The sequence below is a fragment of the Capra hircus genome, chromosome 18 (assembly GCF_001704415.2).
Source record: "Capra hircus breed San Clemente chromosome 18, ASM170441v1, whole genome shotgun sequence".
Classification (NCBI taxonomy): domain Eukaryota; kingdom Metazoa; phylum Chordata; class Mammalia; order Artiodactyla; family Bovidae; genus Capra; species Capra hircus.
Window position 1 is genome coordinate 58,761,655 of NC_030825.1, and position 8,882 is coordinate 58,770,536.

An 8,882-nucleotide genomic window follows, 5' to 3' on the forward strand; every position below is an offset into this window, starting at 1 on the left:
AGCTGGGCAAATTCTACAAATAACAATCATAGACCCTGGACAAAAGATACATATATACATATTTATTTCTTTATGTTATATTATTTATATTTTTAAATGAGTATCTATAGAGTTAGTCCAGCTTCCCTGGTGGCGCAGTGGTGAAGAACCATCTGCCAATGCAGGAGATGTGGGTTAGATCCCTGGGTTGGGAAGATCCCCTGGAAAAGGAAATGGCAACCCACTCCAGTATTCTCGCCTGGGAAATCCCACGGACAGATGAGCCTGGCAGACTACAGTCCATGGGATCGCAAAAGAGTTGGACACAACTGAGCGACTAAAAAACAACAGAAGTAGTTCACTAAAGAGTGAACAACAGCAGGCAAATCCTGCTGGGATGACACTTGGAAGAAGCATGAGTTTCCTTTTCTTTCTTTTTTTAAATGACTCTTCCTGGGGGCAGGCTGTAGCTAGTATCATGCCTTAAGCCCAAATAGATTCCCCATAATCCTACTGGTCTAAAGAACCAAACGACAGGATAACCACAGAGGGTGCAAAGTTAAAAAAAAAAAAAAAAAAAAATTCTTAAAAAAAAAGGAAGAAAAAAAGAGAGCCAGAAAAGTGTGACCATAAATCTTAACCAGCACGTCTATCCAAGACTCTGGCTGACCCCCTGAATGTGCTTGCAAGGGGCCAGACAGCAAACAGTCCACCATAGCACGCTGCAGTCCAGCACACTTCTAGAACTGCAGGTTCTAGGGATCCTGTCTTTACCCGCTTTATTACAGATGATAAGTTTCTGCAATAGGACTCAAGATGTCTCTTGATTTTGCCTTTTCCGCTGGATGCTTGGTGCTTCAGGGGTTTCTCTTTATGGAAAAAAAAATTAAACTGACAGCAAGGACAAGGGGAAAAAAAAGTCTTGAGTGTTCCAAGTGCCACAGGGGCAAGCATCGGGCAGAAATAAATATGAAAACGAAAATGGAATTCTGAAGATCAGGTCAAGCACTGGTGAGTCAGGCGTGGTTAGACTTGCTCTTTGGAGTCAGGGACTGTGACATTTGAGAAAGCTGCCAGCTATAAGAGCACTGGAAATAAACCCTGAATCTTCAAGGAGACCGACATGAAGACAGTTGTTAAAAAAAAAAAAGGAAGAATGGCCTTCAGTTCAGTTCAGTTCAGTTGCTCAGTCGTGTCCGACTCTTTGCGACCCCATGAATCACAGCACGCCAGGCCTCCCTGTCCATCACCAACTCCTGGAGTTCACTCAGACTCACGTCCATCGAGTCCGTGACGCCATCCAGCCATCTCATCCTCGGTCGTCCCCTTCTCCTTCTGCCCCCAATCCCTCCCAGAATGGCCTGAGAAGAGGCCTACTTACCCAAAGGGGAATTCTTTGAGAGGTAAAAGAATTGGAAGTGATTCGGAAGACAGAAGTAATTAACAAAGCTACCAATTTCTGTACCCTCCCTGGTAGCTCAGCTGGTAAAGAATCCACCTGCAATGTAGGAAACCTGGAATCGATCACAGGCTTGGGAAGATCCCCTGGAGAAGGGAACGGCTACCCACTCCAGTATTCTGGCCTGGAGAATTCCATGGACTGTGTAGACCATGGAGTCCTAAAGAGCTGGACACGACTGAGCGACTTTCACTTTCTCTTTTCACCAACTTCTGTATTTTTTTTTTTTAATTTAATATGCACAGGCTTCTTAGTTGCTCTGTGCCATGTGAGATCTTCCCAGATCAGGGATCAAACCTGTGTCTCCAGCACCGGCAGGCAGATTCTTTACCACCGAATCACAAGGAAAGCCCCAATTTCTGTATTTTTAACTCACTTCCCAATAAGGGGCTCACAGTCCATTCAGGGAATATACCAGGAGATACAATTTATTGATGAGCTTTTGCACATAGGGCCAAGAATAGGCCCTTGTAAGTTAATATTGAATGTTCAGTATCAAAGATCATTATCCGATGAATATTATCCTATTTTACATGGATGGAAAATGAGCCAGAGAGGCTTTTTTTTAACGTTCTCAAGGTCACTCAGTTCCAGTAAATTGCAGCCTAGCTCTGATGTGACTCAAGGTATGTACTTCTGATTTTTTAAAAAATAAATTCATTCTTTAGTCTTGAAGCCAGATTGGTTTCTCCTTTGCTACTAAAGTTTACTCAATATATTAAGTGAATCAGTGGGTAATTCAAATCCTACTAGCTGACTTTAAGAAGGCTTTTTTTTTTTTTGCTGCACCACTCGGCTTGCAGGGTCTTAAGTCACCCAACCAGGTACTGAATCAGGGCCCTGGCAGTGAAAGTGCTGAATCTTAACCACTGGACAGGGAATTCCCAGAGGCAGTTTTTTTGTCCTACCTTGTTGTTTATGCTACTGCATAGCACAGAGAACTAAATTTAATATCCTGTGATAAACCATCATGAAAAATAATTTATAAAGTTATATACATACATATAACTGAATCACTTTGCGGTACAGCAGACATTAATACTGTATGTCAACCACATTTCAATACATTTTTTAAAAAAGCAGTCCCCTCTCCGACCCCACTCTTGCCTTTCACAAAGCTAAAGCAAAAAAAGAAAAAAAGAAAGAAAGGTACTGATCTGTGTTGTAAAGGGGTTATTCTTCTCTACTATGGAAATCTTTGCTAAGAAAAAACTCCTAAACACATCAACAGCCTTCTTTACTGAGTAAGACATCAAGTTTGGATGTACTGCCTCATTTTTCATAAGTATCTTAGGATTAAATCACTGGTAGGTTGGTAAATGTGGGCATGGTCTAGGCAGTCTTTCTGTCTCTGTCTCTGTCTCACACACACAAATACACCAAGTCATTCAGATCCATCCCACAAAATCTCCAAAACACCATCATCTGGAATTGGGAAATCAACACCGAATCACTGAGATGGGGTGAAATTTAATGAGTTGTTGCAGTGTGTGTCTGTCTAGCTGCAAAATATTGGCTCTAACATCATGCAGGTGAGACCATCACGACCACCATTTACCAGAGACTTGCTGTGCACCTGCCTGTCACTCTCTTAAACATTCAGCCACCCTGCTCACTATTCAGAGTGACACTATTCTAATCCCGGCTCACTGGCTGGGAGGCTGAGACTTGCTGTCAGGGGACCCCGGTCCCCGGTCCCCGAGATTGTAGGAGGCAGAGCCAGGAATTGAAGATAAGCTGCTCCCACCCCGAGTAAGACTGCGCTCTTACTCAGTGTTGCTTTGAAGCTGTGCCTTTTGGTGGCAAAGAAAAACATGTATGATATTACAACCCCACTAGGTCCCACGCCCGTCCATTTCTCCAGGTCCTTCCAGATTGTGGAACTGGTCTGTGAGGCAATAGTGGAGCAGTGTGAGTGTGAGTGCCCACATGTGTGCAGAGAACAGGGGCCACGGCTCAAGAGTCTACATGTTAACCCTGAACTCTAGACATCAAAATGTCTCAACTCTGCATCCAGCGCTGAGTGGTTTGGGTTGATGGAAAATCTCGTCTCCAATCTTAAGGGGCAAGAGCAGGAGGAAGAAAAGCAACCCTTACTCTTGGGCTGGGCACAGCCTCGGCAATGCCCATCCCCCTTCCAGCTGAGTACCCACTGCCCTCTCCTGCCTGCTCTGGGGTCTCTGCTGTTACACTTGCCCCGTCACTCTCTCAGCCCAGAAAGGAGTCCAGCTGAGACAAAGCTGTCCTGAGACACAAGGGGGAAAAGCCACTGTCCCACCCAGTTCCCCAGCTGCCCTCTCCTCCTGGACACTGTCTCTCTCACCTTGTTGGAGTCTGAGTTGTAAGGACACACTCACCAGGGTAGATCACTGCTGCTGGAACGGGTAGCAGGACTGTGGCTGTCAGTAAATATGTGCCGTGCAAGCCATGGTAGCTGTGTGTCTTGAGATCCCCTGAGTTCATCTCCCCCACTAAAGAGTTGCAATTACCCTGGCACTTGCAAGGCACTGACAGCTTCTGCAGAGGGACCGAGGTACATCTGCAAAGAAGCTGTCAGTGTTAGTCCCAAGACAAGTCGGCATCCGCAGTTCCTGGGGATTAAGACAGAACTAATTAAAAGCAGGCACAGCTGAGGGCAACATTTTCCTGCCCCCACTGCAGTGAATCCTGTGTGTCCAAGGGAGTGCAGGACAAACAGGGCACTCAGCGCTGTGCTGGGAAGGCAAAGTGGATCCTCAAATCCTGACCCCGTGCCCCGCCCTCCCCAGCCCTCCCCCCCTCCCCTGCAAACCAGGGTCACAGAGATAAGACCTGTCATGTTCATGTTGGACTCTGAGCTGTGGCGTCGTAAGAGGGAAGAGTAAATCTGACTCCGTATTAGATCTGTTTCTTCCTAAACATTGTGCTGTTGCCTGTCCTTAGTCATAATGCACATTTTGCAAAAGAATGTTGCCTAAAACCTGAAATATATAGGACAGCCCATCCTCAAGACTCTGACCATTAAGCCTGTGCTCTGCAACGAGAAGCCACCGCAATGAGAAGTCCATGTGCCGCAACTTGAGAGTAGTTCCCACTCTGCAACTAGAGAAAGCCTGCACAAAGCAGTGAAGACCTAAGGCAGTCAAAAATAAATACATATGTTATTTTTTAAATGTTTAAAAAAAATCAATGATTGCTTCATAAAGTGCTCCAACCTTTTTTTAAAATTTAATCTCACTTGAATCTCACTCTCTTGAGTCCCTTGGACTGCAAGGAGATCCGACTAGTTTATCCTAAAGGAAATCAGTCCTGGATATTCACTGAAAGGACTGATGTTGAAGCTGAAACTCCAATACTTTGGCCACCTGATGCAAAGAACTGACTCACTGGAAAAGACCCTGATGCTGGGAAAGATTGAAGGCGGGAGAAGGGACAACAGAGGATGAGACGGTTGGGTGGGATCACTGATTCAATGGACATGAGTCTGAGTAAACTCCAGGAGTTGGTGATGGACGTGGCGTGCTGCAGTCCATAGGGTTGCAAAGAGTCAGACACGACTGAGCGACTGAAATGAACTAAACTGAAGCAGAAATGAACAATGGTACTCCTTTGGTGTAGACTCAATGTCAGACACTTTCTGTTGTCCACTAGCAACATTAAAATAGGAAGCAAGAATGAAATATTTAAAAAGAAATAAAAGATCTATATATTTTATTCCCCTTGTTAAAAAAAAAAAAGCCAATTCATATAAAAAGTTGCAGAAGAGACAATAACCTTTGTCTTGCTGGAGGTTTACAGGAACAAAGTGAACTGACCTATGTGGACAACAGCTGCAAGAAGCAAGGATACTCATGCCAAGAAGTCAGTGATAACTAACCATGCCCCTCCCTCTCCTTGCCTTTAAAAGGGCTTTGCCGAAACCCTTCCAGGAGCTGGGGCTTTTTTGAGCATGAAGCACCTGTCTCCTTCATAGCCTCGCAATACAATCTTCCCTGCTCCAAACTTTCACACTTCAGGTTGTTTGGTTTCACAGTGTGTCAAGCGCATGAACTTGCGTTTGGCTAAGTGTGTCACCGTTAAGGACACAAGCTGTGTCTGAGGTGCTGGATTGCTGGGAAGGCTCTGGCTGGATCTTATTCTCGCTTGCAGGAGCCCTGATTACTCCTGCTAGTCCCTCCACCTTTCGTGCCCAAATCTGTCTTTTTGAACCATCTTGGGGCCAAGTCAACAAAAGTGACCCAATCACTTTTGAAACTGCTTCCACACTAACTTGTTGAGCGCCTATTCTATGTAATGATACCATTCATATAGTTCCACTTCCTCTTTTTTTCCTTCCACTGCCCAGGGTTAACTGTACACTTGTCTTCATGTTTCTTTTTATATTTTATGTGTATGTGAAATAAAATTCACACTTTATGCTAAGACAAGAAATATGTGCTTTTTCATATTATTTTTTGGCTGTGCCATGAGCCTTATGGGATTTTAGTTCCCCAAGCAGGGATAAAACTCCAGCCCTTGACAGTGAGAGCATGGAGTCCTCACCACTGGACCACCAGGGAATTCCCAGAAAAATTTAAACATAAAAAATTTTTCCTGTCCAGCGGCCTTCCCTCATCCCCCACTGTGCCTTGTGTACCGACATTAGGCATCGACCAAAACTCCCCCATCAAGAGAAATACTGGCTCAACCATTAAGAGCAACATCCTCCCAGAATCAAGACAACTCCTTAACACTCTTTCTTGACCTTGTAAGGGACCACAATGATGCTTAGATCTGGGTTGTGTAAACTGTCAACAGTATGCCATTTAACGTACAGCCATCTGTCTCAGAAAATATGTATGTGTGTTTTGACTTCCAACAGGTAGAACAGGTTTTGGAACTTTCTGAGAGACTGTTCCTGGGTTATAATTCTCAATTGAGCTCGAATAAAATTTTCCTTAGATTGACTAATTTTTCATTGACATGTACTTGTCTTCTATTTTTTCTTATGTCAGCTTAGATGATATCTAGCTTGCTCCCTAGACTAAAATAATTAGACCCATGTTCATACATTACCTTTTATTTTCTGTCCTCACTTCTCTCCCAATAGTTGATTTACCATGTTAATTTCTGCTGTACAGCAAAATAACTCAGTTATACCCATACATTCTTTTTTATACTCTTTCCCAATATGATTTATCACAGAATATTGAATATAGTTCCCTGTGCTATGCAGTGGACTCTCTTTTTCTACATGGTTGCCTATGGGTTCTCGTCTCTCCACATAGGCAATCAAATCATCTGCAAATAATGACAATTTTGTTTCCAATTTTTAAACCCATTAGTTGTTATTATTGTCATGCTATGGTGGTTAAGACCTCCAGCAGTGTTTAGCAGGAATAGAGACAGCAGATTTGTGTACCTCACTGGTGAATAACTAGAGAATATCTTCAAAATTTCATCATTAAATATGATGTTAGCTATAAAGTTTTGGTAGCTAATATCTATTAAGTTAAAGGTTGTATATTTACACTGGTTTTGCTGTGCAGGGTTTTTGGTTTCTTTTTTTTTTTCTGTAAGTATCATCACTGACTCAATGGACATGAATTTGAGCAAACTCTGGGAGATAGTGAAGGACAGGGAACCCTGGTGTGACCATAGGGTTGCAAAGAGTCAGACATGACTTACCTACTGGACAACAAATGATTTTTATTTGCATTTTGAGTGCAAATAAAAACCAGAGGGTGGAAACAACCCAGATGCCCAAGAGCAGGACTGTAGGCTGCCAGGCTCATCTGTCCATGGGATTTTCCAGGTTCTTGCAATGTTATTTTTCTCAAATATTTTTTTATTGATGTAAAAATTCACAAAATATAGTTAACCATTTCAAACTATTCACTGAGCATTTACTACACTGAGAATGTTATGCAATCACCACCTCTATCTAATTCCAAAGCATTTTCATCATTCTAAAAGAAAACTCTGTAGCCATTAATCACTCAGTCTCTATTCCCCATTCCCCCCAGGTCCTGGTAACCACCAATTTCCTTTATGCCTCTATGTTGTTGTTCAGTCACTCAGTCGTGTCTCTTTTGAGACACCATGGACTGTAGGCCGCCAGGCTCATCTGTCCATGGGATTTTCCAGGTAAGAATACTGGAGTGGGTTGCCATTTCAGGGGATCTTCTCTGAATTGGCAAGTGATTCTTTACCACTGAGCCACCAGGGAAGCTCTTATGTCTCTATAGATTTATGCATTCTGCACATTTTATAGAAATACGTGATCTTTTTTTTTTTTTTTTTCAGTTGGGTGGCATGTGGGATCTTAGTTCCCCATCCAGGGACCAAACTCATGCTTCCTGCATTGGAAGTGCAGTCTTAACTAGCGGACCACCAGGAAAGTCCCAATGCGTGGTATTTTGGGTCTGGTTTCTTTCACTCAGTGTACTGTTTCTAAGGCTTATTCATTTTATAATATGTATCGATAGTTCACTTGACTATGTCTAAGGCTTATTCATTTTATAATATGTATCGATAGTTCACTTGTATGAGTGATTAATACTCTATTACATATATACATGCATTTTGTTTACCCATTTAACCACTGATGGGCACCTGGGTTGTTTCCACCCTCTGGTTTTTGTGAACAGTGTGCTGCTATGAATATTCTTATGTAAGTATTTAATTATCTGTTTTCAACTTTATTGGGTATATATCCAAGAGTGGAATTCCTGGGTCATTGTTCACTTGCTAAGTCGTGTTTGACTCTTTGTGACCCCATGGACTGCAGCATGCCAGGCTTCCCTGTCTTCCACTATCTCCCAGAGCTTGCTCAAACTCATGTCCATTGAGTCAGTGATGCCATCCAACCTTTTCATCCACTGTCACCCCCTTGTCCTCCTGCCCTCAATCTGTCCCAGCATCAGCGTCTTTTCTTATGAGTCATTCTTTGAATCAGTTGGCCAAAGAATTGGAGCTTTGGCTTCAGTATAAGTCCTTCTGATGAATATTATGTGTTGGTTTCCTTTAGGATTGACTGGTTTGATCTCCTTGCAGTCCAAGGAGATCATCTACATTGAGGAGGTACTACGTTTACTACATTAGTAAGGCTCTCCTCCTCTCTGAGTTTGTTGACGTATGGAAGATCTTACATCATGATGATGTGGGAAGACTACCACATTCACCACATCCATAGGATCTCTCTCCTGTACAAGATGATCAAAGAGTTTTGACTTTTCTAGGGGATACTGTCATTATCAAAACATTCCTGAAACTTCCATTTTTATGTACAATGAGATGTGACTTTTCTTAGCTTGCTTGTATTCACTGCAACTGCAGGGTCCCTCTCCTGGATGAATACCCTAATGTATAACCAACATGACTTGAAAAAGAAAAATTTCCCACTTTCCCTGCACCCACATGGGCTGCCTCTTAAATGCATAGCCTGTGACTTTCAAACAAAGTCTTTTGACAATCATTGCCTTTA